Below are 25,436 nucleotides of genomic sequence, written 5' to 3'. Positions count from 1 at the left end.
TGAAATAATCAAAAAATATTCCTTAAAATCACAATTTTAAAAAGAAGGTATAAGAAATAAAATATAGAAACAACTGATCTAGAAAACAGTTCAAGGAAACATTATTTAATACTTATCAGGCTATCTGAAACTCATAACCATAAAAAGCACCTGGATACTGTATTTAAAGAAATTATGAAAGAGAACTGCTCAGCACACTTAGAGCTAGAGATCAAAGTGAAAATAGAAAGAATTTATTGATCATATCCTGAAAGAAACCCCCAGATAAAAAAGGAAAGCAAATCCCAGAACTCTTATAGTCAAAATCCACAGCTTCAAGGTAAAAGGAAAAAACAATACAAGCATCCCAAAAGAAAATAGTTCAAATACAAAGGTGCCAAAGTAGATTACACAAGACATGGCATCTGACAATGAAGAAGAGGAGATCCTGGAATCTGATAAAAAGAAAAAAAAGCTTACCACTAAGAATACACTCAGGAGAGGTGCCTGGGACCATCAAAGTCATGAAGTTTGACATGGTCACTCATGGAAACTGAAGGTCACAAAGTGGCCCCCAGAAAGGATGGAAACATCCATCCAGACCCCCTGTGTGACTTCTCTCACTAACATCCTTTATTTTTGAATTTTCTATGATTATTGGTCTCTCCCTAGCCTCAGGAAAAATAATATGAGAGCAAAATGATTACAGGATTAATACAGATATCCCACATTATTCCCCCAGAATATCACCAAAAGATCATACTTACAAAATCAAACCTAAAGATTCCTATGGGTTAAACTTCTAACAAAACAGCAGTTAAATTCTCCACCCCCACTACAAGCCAAGGATGGCAGGTAGATTAATTAGTTTCCTGGCAGAGACTGCTATGTTACATCTCATTGACTTGTTTTACTAACTAAAGCCTAGGAAACACATCTTAGAAACCTTAGTGAAACTTTAGAAAATGAAATCTTGATATTGGAAAATTACTTAAATCTGGCTTATGTTAACATAGACTTGACAACAATGTTGTATATTGATTGTCTTCTTAGAAATTTGAGTTATTGTGTATTTGATTAAAGTAACAAATAATTATTTTTGGCTTAACCACGTGTCTGAGCCTCACAGGTTAATGGGGAACTGATCCCTAGCCATTCTGCCTGTGATGAGAAAAATATCCATCTTCTGTGAAAGCTTTGCGTTTGTTGTTGGAATTCATGGAATCAAAGTATGTATCTGTATAACCACTAAGAGTATAAAATAAGGGGGCAGCTGGGTAGCTCAGTGGATTGAAAGCCAAGCCTAGAGACGGGAGGTCCTAGGTTCAAATCTGGCCTCAGACACTTCCCAGCTGTGTGACCCTGGGCAAGTCACTTGACCCCCATTGCCTAGCCCTTACCACTCTTCTGCCTTGGAGCCAATACACAGTATTGACTCCAAGACAGAAGGTAAGGGTTTAAAAAAAAAAAGAGTATAAAATAAAGCCAAGCATGAATGAAGGTGGAGCAGTTCCATGCAAAGCCCGGCCCTAGACTGACACTCTCAACTGTCTTCCCATCATTCATTATCCACTCATGCTGCCACACCCAGTCTAGGACCCCCACAGGGAGGGACCCTAAACATAATGCAACAGGGGAGAAAATAAACCTTAAATAAAATATTTCCAATCATTCCTGAAGAAAAGGCCAGAAATGGGTAGAAATTTTGAATTGGAAACACATGACCAAAGAAAAATATTAAAAAGTACAAACATTTGTTTAATTTGAAGGGCACATATGGGGATGGGTTGTTTACACATTAATAGTGATATAATAAATGTCTTTATGCCTCATAGAGAAAAGTTTGACAGCATCTCCTCTAAGTTATTTAGTTCTGATGATCACAGGAAGAAAAAAAGGCAGGGATAAGGAATTATACTGGAAAATTAAGGGGGAGAAAAATGATGAAAAACACTATTGCATAATAGAAGTCCTTAAGATGAAGAATGCTTTCCATGAAGGAATTGGTTAGAAGAGGAAGCATCCTATAAACTTTACTTTCATATAAAAGAGATTGATGGAGGGGTAGTATCTCTGGTATGGAGGGCTTGTTGTGCCCTTCTAGGGCAGCTCTCCAGCCCCTGACCCTCACCTGACACCCAGCTCTCACTTGTGTCTCCCAGTAGCTGCTAGCATGCGGCAGTGGCCACACCTGGGGCAACGGCTTCGACAGGCCGGCCAAACTTTGTGAGGGTAGCCATCAGGTCATCGACCCCTGGTGAACCAGGGCTTTGCTCACCCAGCATGTGAAGACTGCTTCGGCTGAACAGGCAGAAGAAACCAATAAGAAGTTTCAACAGCTGAGATGGCGACGCAGCAAAGCACTGTGGAGTGCTTAGGGCATGTTGGAGCACAAAAGACAACATGGCCATCCAATGCAGCTGAGGAAGTCTCCAGGTGTAACAATTTTTTGTGCCACTGGACCCAGGCTTCCAACGCCGAGAGAATGGGACTGTCTCTGTGCATCGACTTTCCCACTTAAATCTCCTTCATGCACAAGTGTCTTTGTGCACACTCATCTATACACCATAGATGAAAACGCACAAAGACAATCGTCATCCTCGGTTACCGAGAGACTACTACTACTACTACTACTACTACTACTACTACACACACACACATACACACATGCACATGAGCTTGCACTCATTTAAGAATCTTGATATAAAAATATATTAAATTTGGGGCAACTAGGTGGCTTAGTGGATAGAGAGCCAGGCTTAGAGACTGAAAGGTCCTGCTTTCAAATCTAGTCTCAGATACTTCCTTAGCTGTGTGACCCTGGGCAAGTCACTTAACCCTAATTGTCGATCCCTTACCACTCTTCTGCCTTGGAACAAATACTAAGTATCAGTGCTAAGATAGAAGATAAGAGTTGTATGTATGTATGTGTATGTGTGTGTATGTGTTAAAATGCAAAAGGAAAATAGGAGATTAGGGCAAGGGAAAAGAATTTGAGAGGGAGGATAGGATACATAAGGGAATAATTATAAGCAAAACAAACTTAAAAAGTAGAGGATGAAATGGGAATCAAGAGCAAAAGATGAAAGAATTTAAAACTTGGAATCAGGGGTAACTTAAGAGGAAAAGATCAGTAGGCAAGATGGGATAGCCATTTCTTTTATATATGTTTCTGTCAAGAAACATATTTGAAAAGTAAAGATTCACATAGAGTTAAAATAAGTAGTTGGAGCAAAATCTATTATGATTTAGCTGAATTTTTAAAATGCATAAATACTAAATATATCACTTGCTGCTCAAAATGCAATAAAATAAAATACATATTCAACAAAATGCCATTAAAGAAAGAATGAGAAAGCAATTGGAAACTAAATAATTAAATAATACTAAAGATTGGTATAAATAATAGAAAATTACATAAAAAATTAATGATGAGAAAAAAATATCAAAATGTATGGGAGATAGCTAAAACATTTTAGGGGAAATATCTCTAAATGCTTACATCATTAAAAGAAATAAAGAAAGAGCAAATCATTGATTTTGGTATAAAATTAAAAAAAACCTTGACAAATGGCAAATAAGAAAATCCCAAATAATCCATAAACTAGAAATCCTGAAAATTTAAAAAGAGTAGCACAGTGAAAGTGAAGGATAACATTGAAATGAAAAATAATTCTATGAACTTTTTTTAAGTTAATAGATAAACTGTTACATGATCTGATTAATGAGAGAAAAACAAATTCATATCACAAATGAAAAAGGACAATTCATAGTAATGATAGAATAAAAGAATATCAGAAACTATTTTGCTCAGTTATATGTTAGCAAAACTGATAATTGAGAGGAAATGAATTAGTAGTTGCAAATATATAAAATACTCACATTAATGAAAGAGACACAGATTATTTAAATAATCCAATTTTGGGAAAAGAAATGGAATAAGTCATAAATGAACTTCCAAAGGAAAAAATTGAGGGTCAAATGGATTTACAAGTGAATTCTATCACACATTCAAAGGACAATTAATTCCAATATTAAACAAACCAAAATAATAGGAAAAGAAAGCACTCTTTCACTCTCTATGATACAAATATGATTCTGATGCCTAAGTGAAAAATGAAAATTTAAGATTTTAATGAATGAAAAGAAAATTTTTAAATAAAATATTAACAAATGAGCTATGATAATAGATTTGAAAGATTACACACTATGATTAGCTTGTATCTATACCAGAAATGTGGGGGTGGTGCCACATAAGGAAAACTAGCAAAATAATAGTGCAGCTAGTTGATACTGTCTATAGAGTGCTAGGCTTGGAATCAGGAAGACTTGTCTCAATAAATTCAAATCTGACCTCAGACACTTACTTAGCTGTGTGCCCCTGCAAGTTAGTTAACTCTGTTTGCCTCAGTTCCCCATCTGTAAAATGATCTGGAGAAGGAAATGGTAAACCGTTCCAATATCTTTGTCAAGATAACCTCAAATAAGGTCACAGGGAGCCAGACATAACTAAAAATGACTAAAGAAAAAAATTAAAATAGCAAATCATACTAGTTATATAAATAAATTTTTAAAAAATGATCATCCCAATCGATGATGAGAAGGCTTTTGACAACGTCCAACACCTATTTCTGCTAAAATAACAATAACACGAGAGTATTGGAATAAACGAGCCTTTCCTTAATATAGTTGTTCTGTTATTTTCAAAGAAGATTGATGACACCAAGTAATGATATCTTGACTTGCATGTGAATTGGATTTAAGTGAGGCAGAGTTGGATAAAACTATCAACTTCACTCTCTCTTCCAGAGTTATCAAAGTCCAGTGGCAGGACAAAAGTCAGGATGACTGGCAATGCCCAGGTATGCAGTGGATGATCTTGGCATCTTTGATGTCTGACCAAATTCTAAGTATTCCATAGTACCTGCTTTAGCAGCCTTCATGGCCATTGGGAAAAAAATGTTCTTATACATCCATTCTTCACTTCCTGAAGGTAGACATCACCCTAACTCACTGATAAGTTTGAAGTCTGTTGGTTATTTCCCTACACATTGTTTAGCCCATCTACCAAGATACTTTTACTAGGGAGTGATTGAAGCACATGCTACAGCTTCTTGGAAGTGAGAGTTAAGCAAAACGTAGACACCAAAAGTGGATCCCTGAAAAGGATTTTACAAGCCCTCACACCAGAAGTGCTAGTCCTCCCTGAACATCCTATTCATACGTAAAATGCTGTTTTTATGTCAATGAATCTGGTAAAATGTTAGAAAGCATCAAAGCTATCAATGCTAAAGTCAGGGTCCTAGATGCTCTTGGCATCACCCTACCTCCAACTCATGGAGAATTCTGGAATGTGTCCACCTGGCTCCCTGGAAGATAGGATAGGGTTTTCCACCCCTTACTACAAGTCTTCTTTTTGTTATTTATGTCTGTTATTTTTTTCCTCCTCTTTGGGTGTTGCATTTTTTGTACTTCAAGATTTGAAATTAAAGTCACTCATTTCATTATGTCCAATAACATGTATAATTCCTTGAAGCCTCCTTCAGTCAGTGGTGCCAGTCATTGCCTTGACCAAAAGAGGGGGAAGTTGAAGCCTATCACTTTACCATAATTCTGTCTCTGCCCTCTTTTTACTGCCTTGCCAGTTACCCCAGCTTGGGGCTCAGCCAGTGGCCTGACTCTTTTGGCTAGGGGCAACTTAAATGGGTCCTGCATTTTGCTTTTATTTATATCTTTCAGGATAGATGAGTGTGCACAAAGATGTGACAACTACAGAGGCATCTCACTACTCTCCACTGCCGGAAAGATCCTTGCCCGTGTTATACTCAACAGACTCCTGTCATCTGTTTCAGAGCAGAACCTGCCTGAATCACAATGTGGCTTCTGACCAGATCGTAGCACCATCGACATGGTCTTCACGGTGAGGCAAATGCAGGAAAAATGCCTTGAGCATAACCCGAGTCTCTACATTGTCTTCATAGACCTGACAAAGGCATTCGCACAGTGAACAGGGACGCATTGTGGGTGATCCTCAGCAAGCTCGGTTGCCCAGCAAAATTCATCAAACTGATCCAGCTCTTTCATGTCGACATGACAGGGGAAGTCCTATCTGGTGGAGAGACTTCCGATCGCTTCAACATCTCCAATGGCGTGAAACAAGGCTGTGTCCTCGGTCCGGTACTATTCAACCTATACTTCACCCAGGTATTACGACATGCTGTGATGGATCTAGACCTGGGCGTCTACATCAAATACCGACTGGATGGCTCACTATTTGACCTTCACCGCCTGACTGCAAAAACAAAGACAACAGAGAGACTCATCCTGGAAGCTCTCTTCGCAGATGACTGTGCTCTCATGGCCCACCAAGAAAATCATCTCCAAACCATTGTGGACAGGTTCTCCACCACAATAAAACTGTTTGGCCTGACCATCAGCCTCAGCAAAACAGAGGTGCTGTTCCAACCTGCACCAGGGAGGCCAACGAACCAGCCGTGCATTACAATCAACGGCACGCAGCTTTCTAACGTCAACACTTTCAAGTACCTGGGCAGCACCATCGCCAACGACGGGTCCCTAGACCACGAGATCAATGCCAGGATCCAAAAGGCCAGCCAGGCACTTGGGCGGCTGCGCTCCAAAGTCCTCCAACACAGAGGTGTAAGCACTGCGACGAAGCTCAAAGTGTACAACGCAGTGGTCCTCAGCTCGCTCCTGTAAGGTTGTGAGACATGGACACTGTACCGGAAGCACATGAAGCAGCTGGAGCAATTCCACCAACGCTCCCTCCAGTCAATCATGAGGATCCGATGGCAGGACCGAATCACCAACCAGGAAGTCCTCGACAGAGCCAACTCCACCAGCATCGAAGTCCTGGTCCTCAAAACCCAGCTACGATGGTCTGGACACGTCATTCGCATGGACCCACAGCGAATACCAAGACAGGTATTCTATGGTGAACTGTCAGCTGGACTCAGGAAACAAGGTCGACCAAAGAGAAGATTCAAGGATCAGCTAAAGTCCAACTTGAAGTGGGCTGGCATGACCCAAAGCAACTAGAACTCGCTGCCTCTGACAGAAGCAGCTGGAGAACCCACATTCACCATGCCGCCACCACCTTTGAAGATGAGCGACGTCGATGTCTTGCCGCTGCACGTGAACGCCGACACCAGGCCACAACCGCACCTCCCGTAACAACTGGCGTCCCAGGCCCCATGTGCCACACACTGTGCACCTCAGCCTTTGGACTCCAAAGCCACATGAGGGTACATCAATAGATGATAATGCACAAAGACAATTGTCATTCTCAGTAACTGAGAGACTACCACTATTTCTTTCAGGAAAATGCTACCACCCAGTACCAGACTGCAGTTCCCTCTGGCACCTCCATACTCCAAGCCTTACATCTGTTTCAATAAAAGTTCAGCTAATGTAGTAAATAATTCATGACCTGATGTTGCAACTACTTCCTCACTCACCTCTTGAGTGTAACTTCCCTCTCTGGGTACAACAATACCTCAGGCTATGTAGTAGCCTAAGTTGCAATCCCATTGCCTTGAATAAATCTTTTTTCCCTACTACTTCATGAATGGTTAGTGCAGGTTGACAGAGGGAGAACAAGCTTATCCACACAGGTTTAGCTTTATCCTACTATTGTGAAATTGATGGATTTATTGATATGGCATATTTCTTAAAAGTTTAAATGACACTGTAAGTATAATTAATTGCTATATCTTGATATATGAAAAAAGTAATAGTAATGTTTTCATGATTTGAATTCATGTTTTTATTGTTCTATTGTATTATTTAGGCCCAATATATTAATCCAATAAATCATTGTTGTTGCAATGCTGTTCATTCATTAATTGCATAAATATTTGTGTATTAATATGTGTACATGTACACATGTACATGAACAATCTCTAGAAAATATTGGAGGTAAGTTAATTGAAGAATATTCTCTTGCTGTTGAAGTCGAAAAGCACAGTAGTCCCTAAGTTGTAGGAGTAGATCTTTACCTTAAAAATAAAATCATCTTAAGTATATTGGGCAGGAAAGTGAAAAGATTTGGAAAGGGTAAAATTAAGGCCACCTTTATTAAAGGCAGGTCAGACAATTTAGGAAGTTTCCCTTGTCTTGCCTGAGAATTTTGTCCACAGAGATATACCCAAGGAATTGATAGTAGGGAGATATTCCTGGGTATTCAGACATCCTCTCTCTGAAGATGAGGAATTGCTTAAATTTCCCTTCTAATTAAAGGAGGCATTCCTACAGGGAAGAGAATGTAGAAGTGGTAATTGTGAAAAAGGATGGAAAGTTTTGCCTTTCCATCCTTTATCACTTAATGGGAAACAAAGAGTATTCCAACTCTTGCACTTTGACCAGTGAACCCAGAAGAATGAGTAAATGTGCAGCCAGTACTGGATGGCCAAGGAAGCTCCATCTTCAGGGGAAAGCCAGGTTTAAGTATGAGCTAGTAGATGGAAGAATTGGGAGTGGAATAGATTTAAGATGAAATCTATTGCATAGTGAACAGGCATTCCAAAGGACACAGTGTAAGGGGTGCTAGAGTTAGGTTGAAACTTTGAGGTGGGAGACTTTAGAAGGATGAGAATGAGGAATTGGATAGAAGGGGATATAGGGTGGAATGTGGATGGTTATCTACAATAAAATGGAGAGAAGGAAAATAAGAAGGAAAAAGATGAGGGATGATAACCTGAGTGTATAACAAGGATGCAACAGAAGGTCTGGGACCATCAAGGAGAAGGGATCTTATCTCTTTCTCAGAGTTTGTAACAAAGGAGATGTGTATGGGCTACGATAAGATTGGTGGTGGGAGGGTTGCTGTGTAACAAAGGGCATACAAGAGACTTTATGATATATGATGTCAATTCTCTTTCATCAAGTAGGACATGAAGATGAGCAAGACTGGGCATGGAAAGATATGGAATATTATAAGTCTAGAAGAAAAAGAAAATGGTGATCTTAACAGAAATTCAATCCTTTAAGTGCAATGATCATTCTTGTTCCAGGGAAGAGATGGTGAAACACATTTCCCTACTCTCAGTAGAAAATTTTGGGAATGTGGATGTGAACTATTACACATATCATCAAACTCAAGTTGATTGATTTTACTTTAACATTTTTCTAGATAAAAGGCAGGAGTTGATGAGAAGGATGTAAGGAAATGATAATACTTTTTACAAACCCTCAAAGCCATCTTCAGCCTCCAACCCTAGTTTCTTTTCCTACTTATATTACCTCCACAGGTTGGGTCCCCAGAATGGACCTGGTGCCCTTGAATTCTAGGAGTAATCCTGAGTAAAACTGTGTTCCTACTACTATAACTCAAAAGCCCCAGAATTCTTCCAATTCACAGTCAGGCAGTAGATACAAAAAAGATCTTAGCAAAACCATTTACTAAGAGAGAAGAGTAGCTATGAAACCTGACAAACTCCTTCATGGGGTCCATGAGAAGAGTGGGCATACTATATAGTGATGGGGAGACACATGTGCAAGGAACTCATGTATCAAAGTACCTTAGAATTTTAGAGGCTAGAGGTCCTTTTTCTCCTCATGCCATCATTTTCTGTGGCCCAATTTTCAATTAATAGTAATGCTTATTACATGCCAAGTACTATGCTTAGGGCTTTACAATTATTATCTCATTTGATCTTCACAACAACCTTGAGAACTGGGTGTTTTTATTATCTCCTTTTTATAAATGAGAATGACGAGATAAAGAGAGGTTAAGTGACTTGTCCTAGGTCACACAGCTAGTAAGTATTAAGGATAGTTTTGAACTCAGATCTTCCTAACCGTCCATGTCTGGTTATCTTTTCTGCTACCTAGAGTTATGCTCCTTTTGAAGCTTCTTCCTCTCTCATGATTGCCTCTCTATAACTGTGTCTATCTGGAATATATGTCTCTGCCCCTTTGTCTAGGCATCAAATTCTCTTCAACTGGCTTTTCTACTATTGAATGTCTCTTTCTGGGAGATGATGGCATAGAAAAAGAAAGAAAAATCTTTTTCTCCTTAAGGGATTTCACTCTCAATTTTTCTTAGCCCTGTTGCTTTCCACTTCCAAATTGCTTGGTGACTTGCTTTTTTTTAATATATAGGTCCAAGAGGTGTGATTGAGTCTTTCACAAGATGTTTTCTTGTACTGTCACCTGTTTCTGCCCAGTGGCCTAGTCCTCTCAAGTTGATTAAGGAACTTCAAGATTTGTTTTGGGATTGCAGAAAAACTCCTCAACACCTCCTTTTTACTCCTTTGCATCTTGTGAGATTGTAGAAAAACTCCTTACCATCTTCTTTCTGAATCAATAACAATTGTTTTTCAAAGAAATTAAATTGTGACAGAATAAGAGGATTCACGTATAGCTAAGAGTTCCTCAGGGAGATTAAATAACATAATTTTGTTGGCATCACTGCACTCCTTTCTTCAGGAACCTTCAATAGTTCTGGAATGGGGTAAGAAAAGATAGTTGGTGGGAGTAACCAAGATTGAAAATTGGCAAGGCATGAATGATGGAAGGACATAAAAGATGATAGAAGACCAAAGGAAGCAAGTTTATCAGTGGCAGAAGACAGTTGGCCTTCTTCACTATGGGATCAAGCTTATAAAGAGAGGGAAATGGGTTTGATTTGGAAGAGCAAAGAGTATCTACAACTGACTTTCGGACATCTGGAATTAGATGTCTAGTAAACATCTTAAACTCAATAAGTAGGAAAGCTAGGTGGCTCAGGGGATAGAGAGCCAGTCCTGGAGGCTGGGGGTCTTAGTTTCAAACTTGACTTCAGATGCTTCCTAGCTGTATGATCCTGGACAAGTCACTTATTCCACTTGCACTCTTCTACCATGGTTGAATACCTAGTGTTGATTCCAAGACAGATGTAGTAGATAAGACATAGTGAATTACCTGAGACACCCAGAGATGAACTGTATGGGTGGAGGTGGGGGGGGGGGCAGCTAGGTAACTCAATGGATTGAGAACCTGACATGTTCATATCAGAACTCATTATCTTTCTTACTAAACCCTCCCCTCCCAACTCCCCTATTACTGTAGATGGCAACACAACCCTCCCAGTCCCTCAAGCTCCCAATCTAGGGGTCATGCTAGATCCCTCACTTTCTCTCAACCTTCATATCAAAAATGTTGCCAAGGCCTGCCAACTTCATCTTTGCAGCATCTTTCAAATAGGCCCTCTTCTCTCCTCTGATGTTGCCACCACTCTAGTGCAGCCCCTCATCACCCCACCTTGATTACTGCAATAGCTTGCTGGTGAGTCTGCCTGCCTCAAATCTTTGTAGACTTTGAAGACGATCCATTCTTCATTCAGCCACTAAAGTGATTTTCCTAAAGTGCAGGTCAGATTATGCCACTTGAAAAACTCCTGTGGCTTCCTATTGCCTCCAGGAGCAAATGCAAAATGCTAGGTGTGGCATTCAAAACCACAACCTAGTTCCCTCCTTTCTTTCCAGTATCTTATACCTTACTTTCTAATCTGAACTCTTTCATCCAATGACATTGGTCTCCTGACTATTCCAAGAATAATAATTCTATCTCTTGGCATTCTCTCTGACTGTTTCTCATGCCTGGAATACTCTCCTCTCCTCTGATCCACTACTGAACTCTCTGGCTTTTTCTAAATCCCAACAAAAATTCCCCTCCTTTAACAGAAAACCTTCCTGGACCCCATTTAATTACAATGCTTTCTCTATTTTCATTCATCCTGTATATACTTGCATTGTATTTATTTGTTTCTTATCTTTAGATTTTAAGTTTTGGAAATGCAGGTCTTTTGCCTTTTTCTATCCCTAGCACTTAGTATAGTGTCCAGTGCAGTGTAGGTGTTTAATAAATGTTTATTAATTGATCATTGTTGGTTCTGCAGATAATTCTCCTTGGGGGTGGGGGACAGGGTTGGTATAGTCCCCATTTCTTAAAAACAAACAAAAACTATTCTAAGACTGGGTCTTAGCCTAACAGAATATTTTTATACCTCTTTATCTTTCACTGAACTCCTTTAAATCTTTCTTTTGTCCTTCCTATAATCCCAAGTACTTCCACCTCTCTCTGCTCTCCCAACCTTCTAAGAGTGGGTGGGACCTAGGCTCTGACCTGGGCTCTTTGGTCTTCTTTGTACTTCTTCCTTCCTTTATGATCTCTATTCCTCACAGTACTTCTATATAGTGTGTTTTAGAGTTAGGAGACATGCTAAAGAGAACATGTTCAGAAGGTTCAGTAGGGTCAGACTCTTTGTGACCCATTTAGGGTTTTATTCACAGAGATTCTGGAGTGTTGTGCCATTTCTTTCTCCAGCTCATTTTATAGATGAGGAAACTGAGGCAAATGGAATTAAGTGTTTTGCCAGGGTCACACAATTAGTAAGTGTCTGAGGCAGGATTTGAACTTGGGTCTTCCTGACTTCAGGCCCCATATTTACTGTACCATCTAGCTGCCCATTGAAGAGAATAGAGAGCTAAATTATAAAATCAAGCCATGAACAAATTTTGTCATCTTTGTTCTTTTTACAAATTAGCGACCATTTGTGCAGTGGAGAATTTCTCAGAAATCTAGCTATAGCCAGGAAAAGAAGCCTCCTGTCTCTGTAAGTACAATACAAAAAATCAGCTATGGGAGACCATATTCTCTCTTGACCTCCCTTTCTTCCTCCTTTACTCCTTCAATCAATTACAGTATTCAGAAACCCCAAAATATGGATCTGGAAGCAGAGGTAACAGAAAGCACTTTGCTTCTCATCAATCATCCCAGCCCCATCCCCATCCCACCATGAAAAATGAAGAAAGGACACTAATCATGTGTCAAAGCCAGGACATTCCTTCCAAAAGGGGGAAAGCTGGAAAGCCATTTGGGGAATTTCTCCCCTTCCCATATACAGATGTCCACTTGGAGGATCACTGCATCCCCCTCCCAGTCACTAGTTTTCCCTAGTTAGCTACATAGAATATTCTTTAATATATCCAACTTAGACGTTTCAATCTGCAGGGGTAGGGGATTTTAGGAGTTGGGGTGCTCCTTTCTTTCCCTTCCCTAGTAGCAAGACACTGAATTGCCACATAATCACTCATTTGGAAACGCCTTTGCTACAAAATGTAGGCAAACGGGAAACATTGTTTCCTCCTCTAAAACTCACAGAAAGAGCCTTCATTCAAACCATTCTAATAAGTGGCCCTAGTTCCTCCTAGTCCCCCAGGTAGGAAAACTTGGGACCCATCATATACTCTTTCTTCTCCCTTATCCTCTACCCCAATAACCAATCAAATCATGCATCCTATCATTTCTAGCTAACTTTTCTACCTAGAAAAATCTCTTTGAAAATCCCTTACCTTCTGTTTTAGAATCAATACTAAGTATTAGTTCCAAGGCAGAAGAGTGGTAAGGGGTGGGCAATTGGGGTTAAGTGACTTGCTCAGGGTCACACAGCCAGGAAGAGCTTGGGGTCAGATCAGAACCCAGGACCTCTTATCTCCAGGCCAGGTTCTCTATCTGCTGAGCTACCTTTCTGTTTGTTTTTGTTTTTTCCTTAAGAAATTGTTAGTGAAAAAAAAAAGAAAAAGAAATTGTTAATACCTCCATAGTGAGAAAAGTCATGGATAGAAGGCAGGCTTTGGAATAAGGAAAGTTATTTCTTGGCAGGTAGACTTGAGCCACCTAGCTGCCCCCTGCCCTCTTCCTTAGCAAAGTTTCTACTCTATCATAAGCCCTTTACCACTTGACTAAATTATTTTAAGTCTCCCATTTAGCCTCAATGACTTTAGTTTCTCCCATCTCTAATCCATTTACAATTAAGTTGCCAAAATAATCCTACAAATGCACACATATAAGCATTATTTTTTTCCTGATCAAAAAGACCTCCAGAGATAAAATGGAAACTTTTGGAGTATATATCTAAATCCTAGGTAATAGCTACCCTTAGGAAGATGAAAAAGAAAAGTTAAAGAAGATTGTGAAAATACCATAGGAGGGGATGTTAATGTATTGGAAGCAGAGAATGGAGAGTCCAAAATTAGAAGTTGTTGGTTTTTTTTGGGGGGGGGGGGGGAACACTGAGTTTGATAGAATTCATTGGCCATATGATGTATGCAGGTATAATTCCTTTCTTACTTCCTTCACCAGTTTTCCTTTTCTCCTTACCTATCTGTCATCTCCATACCTTCAAAGCTCCCTTCTCCTTCTCCTTTTCTGTGAACCCAGGGCCTTATACTGGTTTCTCATCGCCATATCATAATAACAGCTAATAGTATTTATTTGGTACTTTAAGGTTTTAAAATGCTTTACAAATACTATCCTATTTTTTCTTTACAACAATCCTTTAGTGTAGGTGCTGTGATTATCATTTTTTATAGTAGAAGAAAAAGGCTTTTAGAGATTCAGTGACTAGCTCACAGTCACATAGCTAGTAAGCATCTAAGGCCATATTTCAGCCTAGGTCTTCCTGATTCCAGGATCAGTGTTCTCTGTACTGCACTGCCTAGCTTCCTCATCCCTAAATAAATTGGGGAGGATGGGGGTGGAGGGACGAGGAGGGAAATGCAGGATGGAGACAGCAAGATCGGTTGCTAAGATCACTAAATTATGATGGAATTACTTTCCTGACCTTGGGATTGAGGATAGCTACACAATCCCAGTTGCCACCCTTTACCACTCTTCTGCCTTGGAACCAATACTTAGGATTGATTCTAAGAGAAAGTAAGGGTTTTCAGAAAAGGTGGTGGGGCAGATGAGGAGATTTTTCTAGGTAGGAAAGTTAGTTAGAAATGATAGGATGAAGCATTTGATTAGTTATTGGGGTAGAGGATAAAGAAGAAGAAAGAGTATGTGATGGGTCCTAAGTTTTCCCATCTGAGGACTAAGAGGAACTAGAGCCACTTATCAGAGCAGTTCTGTGAGATTTAAAGGAGGAGAAGATATTCCCCACTTTCCTACATTTGGCAGCAAAGGCATCTCTAAATGAGTGATTATGTGGTGATTCAGTGTCCTGTACACTGAATCACCTGATGAAGGGAAAGAGGTTTTCTAAAATAGAATATAGATTGTCTGAAGAGTTGTCTTTCTTTATGATTTTAAATTTCTGATTGAGTCAATAAAATTTAGATATGTACACAAAATTTCTCATAAAGAACAAAGGCTACATTAGACATTGGGGGACACTGTAGCATTTAAATAAACTTCATGTTTAGGACAAGGAAATTCATAATCAAATTCATAATAAGAAGGAAAGATAAACACCTAAGGAATTTAAGTAAAGTTATCTTAATTAGTATATAACTAGGCAAGTTTCTATAAAATTAAATGGGCTTAATCCATGCTTTATCATATGAAATGTTAATTTTTTAAAATAATACTGAAAAAACAATGTCCCCAAATAATTGATTACGTCAATCAGCCACAAAACAGCAAGCCATAATTCAATTCCTCCTGTGCTTAAGGGTGCCACTTCTCTAATCCAATTTTAATAACTAAAGCAATTGGCTGCTCCATGAAATAATTTATTTACATTCACAGGTAAACACTCCTTTCTTATGTCCTCATTAGCTCTGTTCATCTCCTTCATGAATACCAGAAATTTAGAAGCACCAATAAACTATTCTAGGTACTGAAAGTGCTACAGGAAGTATGGTGCTCCTAGAACCCAATTACCAGAAGCACTCTTGAATGGCAGCATAGAACCATAGAATCATAGAATGTTAAGAGATGGAAAGGACCTTAGCCCCAACCTCTCATTTTATAGATGAGGAAACTGAGTCCCACAGAGGTAAAGCACCTTGCTCCAAGGTCACACAGCCACTCAGCAGCCAGGGCAGAATGAGGACTTAGGTCTTGACTTCCATTCTAGTATTCTTTTCTTTAAACTAAGTATATAAAGGAACTATTTTCTCTTTTCAGTGAATAGATATAATAAAAAAAAACTCTATTTTTGTTGAGGTTTTAAAAATTGTTACCAATATATTCCCTATTTATCTTTCCACAGAATTTAAGAGAAATAAATTAAGACTCACAAAACTTCTTCCTCCTCTTCAGGAAATCATCAGGTGCTTTGTTGTTCCCTTAACATGAACTTTTCATCAGCCAAAAGGACCTGACCTGTCCTGCAGCAGTTGTACTTAACTGTCAAGTCACAACCCACATTCTCAACTGCCATGATTCCAACATTCCAACATGAGCAAATTCCAAACCTGCTCAAAATTCCACTTACTCTTTGGATAGAAGGAAAAGAGGAAATATAATTTTCTGTGTAGGTTCATGATCCAGACACATGAAACAGTATATACGTGGTCCTTCAATTCTGGACAGAATTAAAGGTAGACCTCTGGTCTTTGGCTTCCAATAATTCAGTTTAAAAAAAAAGAGGAAGGAATAAAGAGAGGGAGGGAGAGAAAAAAGGAAAAAAGGAGAGTCAAAGTTTATTATTTTTTATTTTCTGCTTTCCTGCAGACTATTATATTTTGAGGTTGGACAATAATAGTTAATAACATGGAAACATGGGAAGGAACTGTGCTTTTCTCCCTGATGATATGGAATCTTTCCATCTGCCCAGATTATAGTCTAATGTTAATCCCTTTAAGGCTCAGTAGAGGGGAAACTGGTTGGCTCAGTGGATAGAAAGCCAGGCCTAGAGACTGGGGGTCCTGGGTTCAAATTTAACCTCAGATGCTTCTTATCTGTGTGACCCTGGGCAAGTCACTTGCCCCACTTGCCTAGCCCTTACAACTCTTCTGCAATGGAACCAATACTTAGTGTTAATTCTAAGACATAAGGTAAAGTTTTGGGGAAAAAAATACTTAGTAGATAAGACATAGTGAGTTACCTGAGATATCCAGGGATGAATATTTTCCCAGGTAATAAGTGTTGGATGTGAGATCTGAAGCCCAAGCATTTTTGGCTGACTGTGTGTTCTCTCTTATTAATAGCATTTATGGTGTCACAAGTTTGATAATTTCAAAGATCCTATGTATGCACATGTACATATATGTACACGTACCCCAATTTCTTGACATTAAAATATTTTTGTGTGTAGTATCTATAATATTTACAATGTTACTTCATCTCCAAATGACAAGACCTAAAAAGAACAAGGGCCTAGGACCCAAAATCTTAAACCAGGAACTTTTATAGAAAAACAATTAGATTTTAATTAGAAGGGTCCTGAATTTAGACTTATCCTTAGGCTAGAAAGGATGGCAAATAATCAAAGTTCCCTATTAGGTATAATATTTACTAGGATTCTAGCAGTAGCAGAAGAATTAAGTTGGGGAGGGGGTGACCAAAGTTTTTATATATGTAATTCTAAGTTTAAAGATTCATTAACAAAGCAGGAAAGAAGAAACTAGACTGATGGCCAAAGTCATTAGGGGGTGGTAAAAGTGATGGGGCTTTATAATTTATTTCAAGTCTTTAGCATTTGAGGAATTTTTTGTTTTTTAGCCTTTATAAACTGAATCCAAGAAAAGGTTAATGCTCCTACCAATGTAAGTAAAAGTATTTTATCAAGATGAAACAGAAACAGAAAAATGGGCCACCAAATTCAGCATCACCAAATTTGTACTTTGCTTGAATTAAATACTTAATGTCTTGGGATAGACTCTCATCAGGATCAATGTATCAAATGCTCGAGTTTGTGTTGGAGTCTGTGGGATACAAGGGAAATAGGAAATAGATTGTGACCTCTAAAGGGTTTACAATATGACTAGAAAGAGAAGACATATACCTGATTGTGAGCAAGTCATTTAATCTCCTTGGACTTTGGTTTCCTCATATTTAAAAGTGATTGTTGAACTAAATGATCTCTAAGGCCCCTTTAAGGTTGACCCCAAGTTAAAAGCTATAAGGAGGATTATATAATATTACATAATGGTATATGAATACACATAAACCTCTATTTCTACATATACACATAAACACACATATGGTTGTGTGGCACAGTGGATGCAGGGCCAGCCTTGGAATTAGAAAGATCTGAATTCCATTACTACCTCTGATATATAGCAGTTGTGTGGCTCCAGTAAAGTCATTTAACATCCCAGTTGCTTCCAGCAATTCTTTATGACTCTAAACCGCAGATTTGATTCCACAGACAGGAGTTCCCCAGACAGATGAAATGAGAGATCTGGACAAAGACCACCACCACCAAAACACATGCATGTGTTTGTGTGTGTGTGTGTGTAAACGCACATTTTTTACTTTTATTTTTTAATTCAAAGATATTTTATTTTCCCAATTAAATGTAATAATAATTTTCAACCTATGTTTTACAAAATTATAAGATCCAAACTGTCTCCTTCCCTCCCCCAACTCAGAGAAGGTAAGCAATTTGATCTGGGCCATGCAAGCCTCATTTCCATGTTTGTCATTGTAAGAGCACCCTCAAACAAACCCCAAATCCCAAAATAAAACCCTAAATACACTAATGTGAAAGATAGCATGATTTGACCCATCCAATTCTTAAAAGTTCCTTCTCTGGAGGTAGATAGGATACCCTGTTATGTCTTTCAGGATGGTCCCAGATCATTGCATTGCAGAGTTGCCAAGTGTTCACAGTTGATCATTGTACAATATTGCTGTTACTGTGTACAATGTTCTCCCATAAATCCACAATTTTTTAAAAACCTACTAAGTTGTGCAACACATACTGTTAGAGACTATAACATTACAAAAGAAGATGCTAATTGTTCAGTGCACAACAAAGAAGTTGTTAGAGAAGGGAAAGAAAGATATACTTTAGAGGTCATCTGACCTCTTCTTCAGACTTCTTCAGAAAGATTGGAAATCTTAATCCTGGGCCTTGCAGGATAAATAAGATATAAATTAAAGGAAGTGTAGCAACAAAAAAATAACAACACTAAAATAATGTGGGTCTACAGGATTGCCCCGTCTGGTTGAAGACAAAGGACTAAAGCCTTTTTGAGTTGTGGATGTAATAATAAACACAAAATTTGAGCTGAAAAGGAACTTGGGGCACATTAAGTTCACTCCTGCCCTCTCCCAGGAAACTGAGGCACAGCACAGTTAGATGATTTTTCTAGAACTGCACAGTTATTAAATGTGAATACACATCTTTCTGACCCAAACTCCAATACCCTCTGTAGTTTAGGACAAGGACAAATATTAAATTCACAATAAGAAGAAAAGAAAAACATCCTATGGCATGTAAGTAAGATTTTCTTTATTTGTTACACAACTAGGCCAATTTATTTTTTTAAACTCTTACCTTCTATATCAGAATCAATACTGTATGTTGGTTCCAAGGCAGAATATTAGTAAGGGCTAACCTATGGGGGTTAAATGACTTGCCCAGGGTCACATAGCTAGGAAGTTTCTAAAGTCATATTTGAATGCAGGACCTACCATCTCTGGGCCTGGCTTTCAATCCACAACTAGACCAAGTTAAATAAAATTAGATATACTTAATTCATGCTTATTATATAAAATCCTGATATTTTATATAATATGCCACCTTTTATTTAGTCTAACTTCCACCAGAAGTCAGTATTCCTAGCAAATTATCATTTATCCTCTGCTTTAAAATGTCCATTAATGAAGAAATAAATTTTTCTCAAAGCAACTAATTTCATTTTTACTATTCTTGGAGCCTGAAAGACTGGTAAAAGCTAAGTTCTATCCTATTTGGGACCTCATGCACTAGCCTGAATGCCAAAGGGACATGAGATTTGGACACTGGGCCTTCCACAGATCCAGATGTATGCCCCATGTATGAGATATCTTTGGGGCCTGCCTCAACTCTCCTCCCCTCCATCTTGGGAAATAACTACAGAGCAAGTGTCTTGAAGGAGTGCTTCCTGTAGTCTGATATAGTCTCCAAATCTGCTACTCCTCACATAAGCTCCCCAATGTTTCCAGAGGAAATACTGTACTACCACCACCTCCATCATCATTAGACCCCAAAATGTAGAGGCTTCAACTAACTGATACCTACCTGTAGCACAAGCATGACCAGGAACCTCTTCTTTCTCCAGGCTCTCTTCTTGAGTGTGGCACCCTCCTGAGCTCCTACTTTCCAAATAAGCCAAAATGACACCATTAGCTCTCTAAATATGAAACGTTTACTAACAGAAAACAAAATTATAATAACCATAACACAATAGTACATTCATAAACCTGGGTCACACTCTCCAACTAATGCATGCAAGATTCATGAAGAGAATGGATAGAAACCTACAGGACCTGAGCAGTGAAGAATATGTCTCCATGTGTCTAGAGCAACTCATAACTCCAGGCAGGAGGATGTAACATCCTCAGAGAACAATCTGTACCACACATCTCTCCTGGGAAGGACTATTCCCTTTCTGGGTATCTCTGCTTTCTGACTAGATGAAACCACTTCTTTAGTGCTCTCAAGATGGTGAATCAATATTAAGATTATTTTGTTTGTTTGTTTAAAGCAAACAGTCTTAAACTTGAGATCTCCAGTTTCCCAAGCTTGCTTCCTTACCTGGGCACTGAAGAAGTATTAAGCTCTTCTAGCAAATATCATCAGTATCCTTAAGCCTGAATTCTGCATAGTGATTTAATTGTTTGCTGGGCTATGAGTTTTCCTCTCTTGATCCCTAAAGGGCAGCTTAGGCAAGACTAAATAGTTTCCCCCTCTTAGAGAATAACTTTGATTAGCCTTTAAGGAATTTCTTCTCTCTTGAAATATAAATGATGCTTAAGATGGTTCTCAGATGGGATATCCACTTTAGCTTTGGGGCAGTTCAGTGATACAGTGGATAAGAGTTCCAGGTCTCAAGTCAGGAAGACCTGAGTTCAAATCCAGATTTGTACTTTCTAGCTATGTGACTCTGGACAAGACACTTAATCCTGTTTGCCTCAGTTTCTTCTTTAAAATGAGCTGGAGAAGAAAATGGTAAATCATTACAGTATCTTTGCCAAGAAAACCCTAAAAGTGGTCACAAAAGAGTCAGATGCAATTGAATCAACTAAAGAAAAGACAGTGTCTTACCCCAGTAAGTTCTTCAAACAGCTGAGGATTCTACTTTCTCCAGTCACTTCCCAGCATCAGACCTTTCCTCAAATCAAATCAGTTACCCACATCAACTACAGAACCTGTTTGTTCCTAGTGAACTGGTCTCATATAAACTAAGCTTCTGTTGGCTTCTCAGCTTTGTCAGCTGCCGTGTTCTGTGTTCTGGCTTCTGATGTCTCATCCTCTGTGAGTAACTTTTCTTGTAGTTGTCTATTTTCTAACTCCTTGGCTTTTCAATGACTCTTTGCCATTAATTAGAGCCCTCTCATATGTAATGACCAACCTCCATCTTAGGTTTAAAAAACCCCAAATCACATCTATATTTGATGTGACACAAATATTGTTTCCTAGTCCACAAAAAAGTTTTTTGATACAAGGTTTCTCAGAGATATTTTCAAGTCCTAAAAAAGTCCTATATAAAGTAGTGCTGAGAAACAATGTACTCACTGCAGCAATCAATGAGTCCTTTTGGCTCTGAGAGAGGCTGCTTTCACTCAGCTTCTCTCAAAACTATTTATATCTCTCAAACTGATTTATTTCTGATTTTTTACACAAATATTCTTTTTTTCTATCCTATTCAGGAAATAGAATGTCCATATAGGAAGCAGCATGTATTTGGCAAATTTATATATTCTGCTTCAATAATTCCAGTGATTTAGAGAGCTAAAGCTTTCTTCTCCTGCTACATGTCCCCATATCCTTAGCTTTATCTAATTCAGTCCTATCACTTCTCAGTCTTTTTCTTTTTCTATCCTCTCTTTCCATTGTGCCTGCTGAAGTTCTCCCTATCTCTAACCTGATCAATTATTACAAATTTGCCTGCATTCTTGATGTCTTTATTCCATATTCTTTCCATCTTCTTGGCTTCGTGAAAACCTGGTTCTCTATAGAAAACAAAGAATCACTGTTCAAATATTTGCTGGACTGGTTGCTTTTTTTCTCACGTCCTATGGGAAATCAGGCCAGGTCTAGAAATTGTTGCATCTTTGTCCTCCATTGACACCCTTCTACTTTCCAGATTTATTTTATCCATTTATATCTTCTAGAGCAGATTGTCATATACTCCTCTCAGATCCAGCTCTTGCTCTTAGATCACACTTCTTCACCTCAGCAAATTTCTGCTCTGCTATGACTGCACATGCCTAACTTCCCCAATCATATCCTGTCCTCTTCCTCTTGTAGAATCATAATTAAATCAATAGTGTCTCCAGAAAGAATATGTCTTTGGAATTGCAATTCTACAACTCCATCCATGTGACTTCCCAGACCAAAACAATCTGCCTGTGCCTACACTTACCTATATATGTTGACACCCTCTTTTAGAATTTAAGCTCTGAGGATAGGGACGATGTCACTTTTGTATTTATATCTCCAACATTTACAGTGCTCAGCACATAGTATGTATTTAATAATTAGTTCATTCACTCATTCATTCAGCTACCATCCTTATTTTCTCTATAAGTTTCCCCTGGCTCTGTCATTTTCTTCAGTATAGTCCTTGCCCTAATACTTGGGATTTTTCCTACAAATGGAGTCCTCAGAATAGCTACTCCAGTTGGGCAGAGTCAAGATGTCAGTGTAGAGGCAATGAAAGTTCAGATCTCTGAAAACCCTCACAGATTAAAAACCAATGCTTCTAGGGGACTGAAAACTGAATCTAACAACAGAACAGAGGTAAGGAACCCTCCTGCTGGACTCAACTTAAAAGGTACACCCCCAAAAAAGGATGAATTCGAGAATACTCGAGTTTAAGGGGAAGGAAGAAGGAAGGTCCCAGGACCCCTCCCCCACCCACAGTACTGAACCTCCAGCAGTGGCCAGAATCTCTGGGCAGGCAAGGGCACTAGTCTGGAGGGAGTACCTTGAGGGCAAAGTTGTGCCAGGCTCAGGGCTCCGAACACGGGCAGCTGGGAGGCAGCTCTAGGAGAAGCACAGAGAAGGCAGCCTAGTCACAGCAGTGGAGACACTCCATATTTCACCCCGCCCCCCCTTCTCAAGGTTTTGGCCTCAGGCATATCCATCACTGCAAGTTCAACTCAGCTGGGCTTAATCTCATCAAGCCTTCAGAGCTCAAGCTCCAACACCCCTCCCCCACAGACTGCTCTGAGTGCCTTGTTAAGCTCCAAGGGTGAAGGCTGACAGAAAAGCCCAAACTCACAGATCCAGCACACAACAAGAGGAGCAAAAGTGCAGGCAACTACAAGGGGAAAAGAAGGAGCAAATATGAGCAAATAACAGAAAAAGAAAACAGAAATTATAATTGACAGCTTCTATCCAGGCAATGAACAAAGAGCAAATGTAACAAAGGAGGATCAAGGAACACCAAGAAAAAACAAAGAAACTCCAGCGAATTGGACACAGGCTTTTGAAGAACTCAAAATACAATTCAAAACACAATTAAGAGAGGCTGAAGACAACTGGGGAAAGAACTTAAAAAGCAAGATAAGTCATCTGGAAACAGAGGCACTTGGACTAAAATGAGAAAATAGTGTCTTGAAAGCCAAAATTAATCAGCTTGAAAATGAGGCAAAGGAGATGAAGGATGAGGCAAAGAAAATGAAAGATGAGGCAAAGAAGATGAAAGCTGACCTCCAAAGAAAATCAGACCAGAAGGAGAAGGATGACCAAAAAGCCAGGGATGAAATTCAGTCTTTAAAAACCAGAATACAGCAATTAGAAACAAGTGACTTCACAAGGCAGCAGGAAACTATAAAACAAAATCAAAAGAAAGAAAAAAAATTGAGGAAAATATGAAGAATCGCATTCACAAAACAGGAGATTTAGAGAATCATTCCAGGAGAAACAACTTAAGAATCATTGGTCTATGGGAAGACCATGACAAAAGGAAAAGCTTGGATATCATCCTACAGGAAATTATCCAAGAAAACTGCCCTGACATTCTAGAACAAGAGGGAAAAGTGGAGACTGCAAGAATCCACAGATCACCTCCTATACTTAATCCCCAACTGACAACATCCAGGAATGTTATAGCCAAATTCAAGAACTACCAGACCAAGAAAAATATAACAAGCACCTAAGAAGAACTCATTCAGATACCATGGAACTACAGTGAGGATAACACAGAATCTGCCTGCATCTACACTGAAGGACCAAAAGGCATGGAATATGATATTCCATAAAGCAAGGGAACTAGGTCTACAACCAAGAATCAACTACCCAGCAGAACTGTCTATATTCTTACAGGGGAAAGTGTAGTCATTTAATAAAATAGAAGAATTCCAAGCATTTGTAAAGAAAAGACCAGACCTGAACAGAAAATTTGATGCCCAAACACAGAACTCAAGAGAATCATCAAAAGGTAATTAAGGGGGGGGGGGACAAAACAGAAAACAAACAAACTTTTCTTAAGGCCCAATAAGTTAAAATGATACATATCCCTACAAGAAAAGAGGATATTGTTAATTTTGGTAATTTTGGTAATTCTTTAAAAATTGTTATTATCACCTGGGTAGCTAGAAGAATTATACTTAGAGGGAACAGTGATAAACTGTATAGGATGAAATGCCAAGACATAAATCTGTATATAGATATAGGTATGCATATATTTATATATGTATATATAATGAGAGTTTTATAAAGAGGTTAATATTAATAGAAATGTGAAAAGAAACAAATGGGGTGAATTTTTATGTCACAAAGAAGCACAGGGCGGGCAGGAGGGAGGGAGAACATCAATACATTGGAAGGGTAAAGAGGTGGAGATAGGAAATACTCAATTCTTTCATGCATTGAAATTGACTCAAAGAGGGAAGAAAAATAAAATACATTGGGACAGAATAGATTTGCACCCTATAGAGAAATAGAAGGGTAACAAATGGACTGGTGGGGAGAGAAGCAATACAAGGTAGGGAGAGGGTGGGGGGGGGTAGTTTTAAAAGACCATAAAGAAAATAAAAGGGAAATAAGAAGGGAGGGGGGTAGAAAGAGAATAGCTACTCCATGTTCAAGGTACTTTATGATACCACAGCTAGTAAAAACAATAGTTCACTAGCCCACATTGATTTCCCTATTTCTTCTTTAGGTAAAGGGCATGGTTAGATGTAAAGGAGTTTAATAAAATAGGTCTATAATAGAAGATTCACCCTATAAATCCAGAGCAAACTGCCTAGCCATATTATTATAGTGTGTTGAAAATACTTCCTAAATGTACATCTCTGAAAACAAGTCAAAACCAAGTAGTAATTGTTATTTACTCACATTTAACACTGATGATTGATGATATGTGATATATACATACATCTATAAATAAATAAATAAATATATATATATATATATATATATATATATATATATATAGAGAGAGAGAGAGAGAGAGAGAGAGAGAGAGAGAGAGAGAGAGAGAAAGAGAGAGAGAATGCCTGTAGCACCTAAACTCGCATGTAGGGCACATTTTAAGGACAAAGAATAAAGTTAGGAATGAGGT

At 38.7% G+C, this 25,436-nt stretch overlaps 1 protein-coding gene across 5 annotated transcripts in view; it reads right to left on the bottom strand.

The window, feature by feature from the left end:
• Nucleotides 1–24,404, bottom strand: part of ZFX (zinc finger protein X-linked) — a 135,614-nt gene extending 111,210 nt beyond the window's left edge. For 2 of the 5 annotated variants that reach the window (XM_016433377.2, XM_056793364.1), the window contains exons 1-2: nucleotides 20,969–24,404; nucleotides 19,943–20,016 (exon numbers count right to left, since the gene is read on the bottom strand). The gene's annotated coding sequence lies outside the window, so the exon portion shown is untranslated. Of the gene's footprint in view, nucleotides 1–16,007; nucleotides 16,143–19,942; nucleotides 20,078–20,968 lie in introns of those variants that run through there. The other 3 variants (XM_007493408.3, XM_056793366.1, XM_056793365.1) reach the window with 2 other exon arrangements.
• Nucleotides 24,405–25,436: the final 1,032 nt, after the last annotated feature.

This window comes from Monodelphis domestica, chromosome 4 (assembly GCF_027887165.1).
Source record: "Monodelphis domestica isolate mMonDom1 chromosome 4, mMonDom1.pri, whole genome shotgun sequence".
NCBI lineage: Eukaryota > Metazoa > Chordata > Mammalia > Didelphimorphia > Didelphidae > Monodelphis > Monodelphis domestica.
The sequence above is the reverse complement of the archived record's forward strand: the minus strand, read 5'-3'. Positions and strand labels throughout refer to the sequence as shown.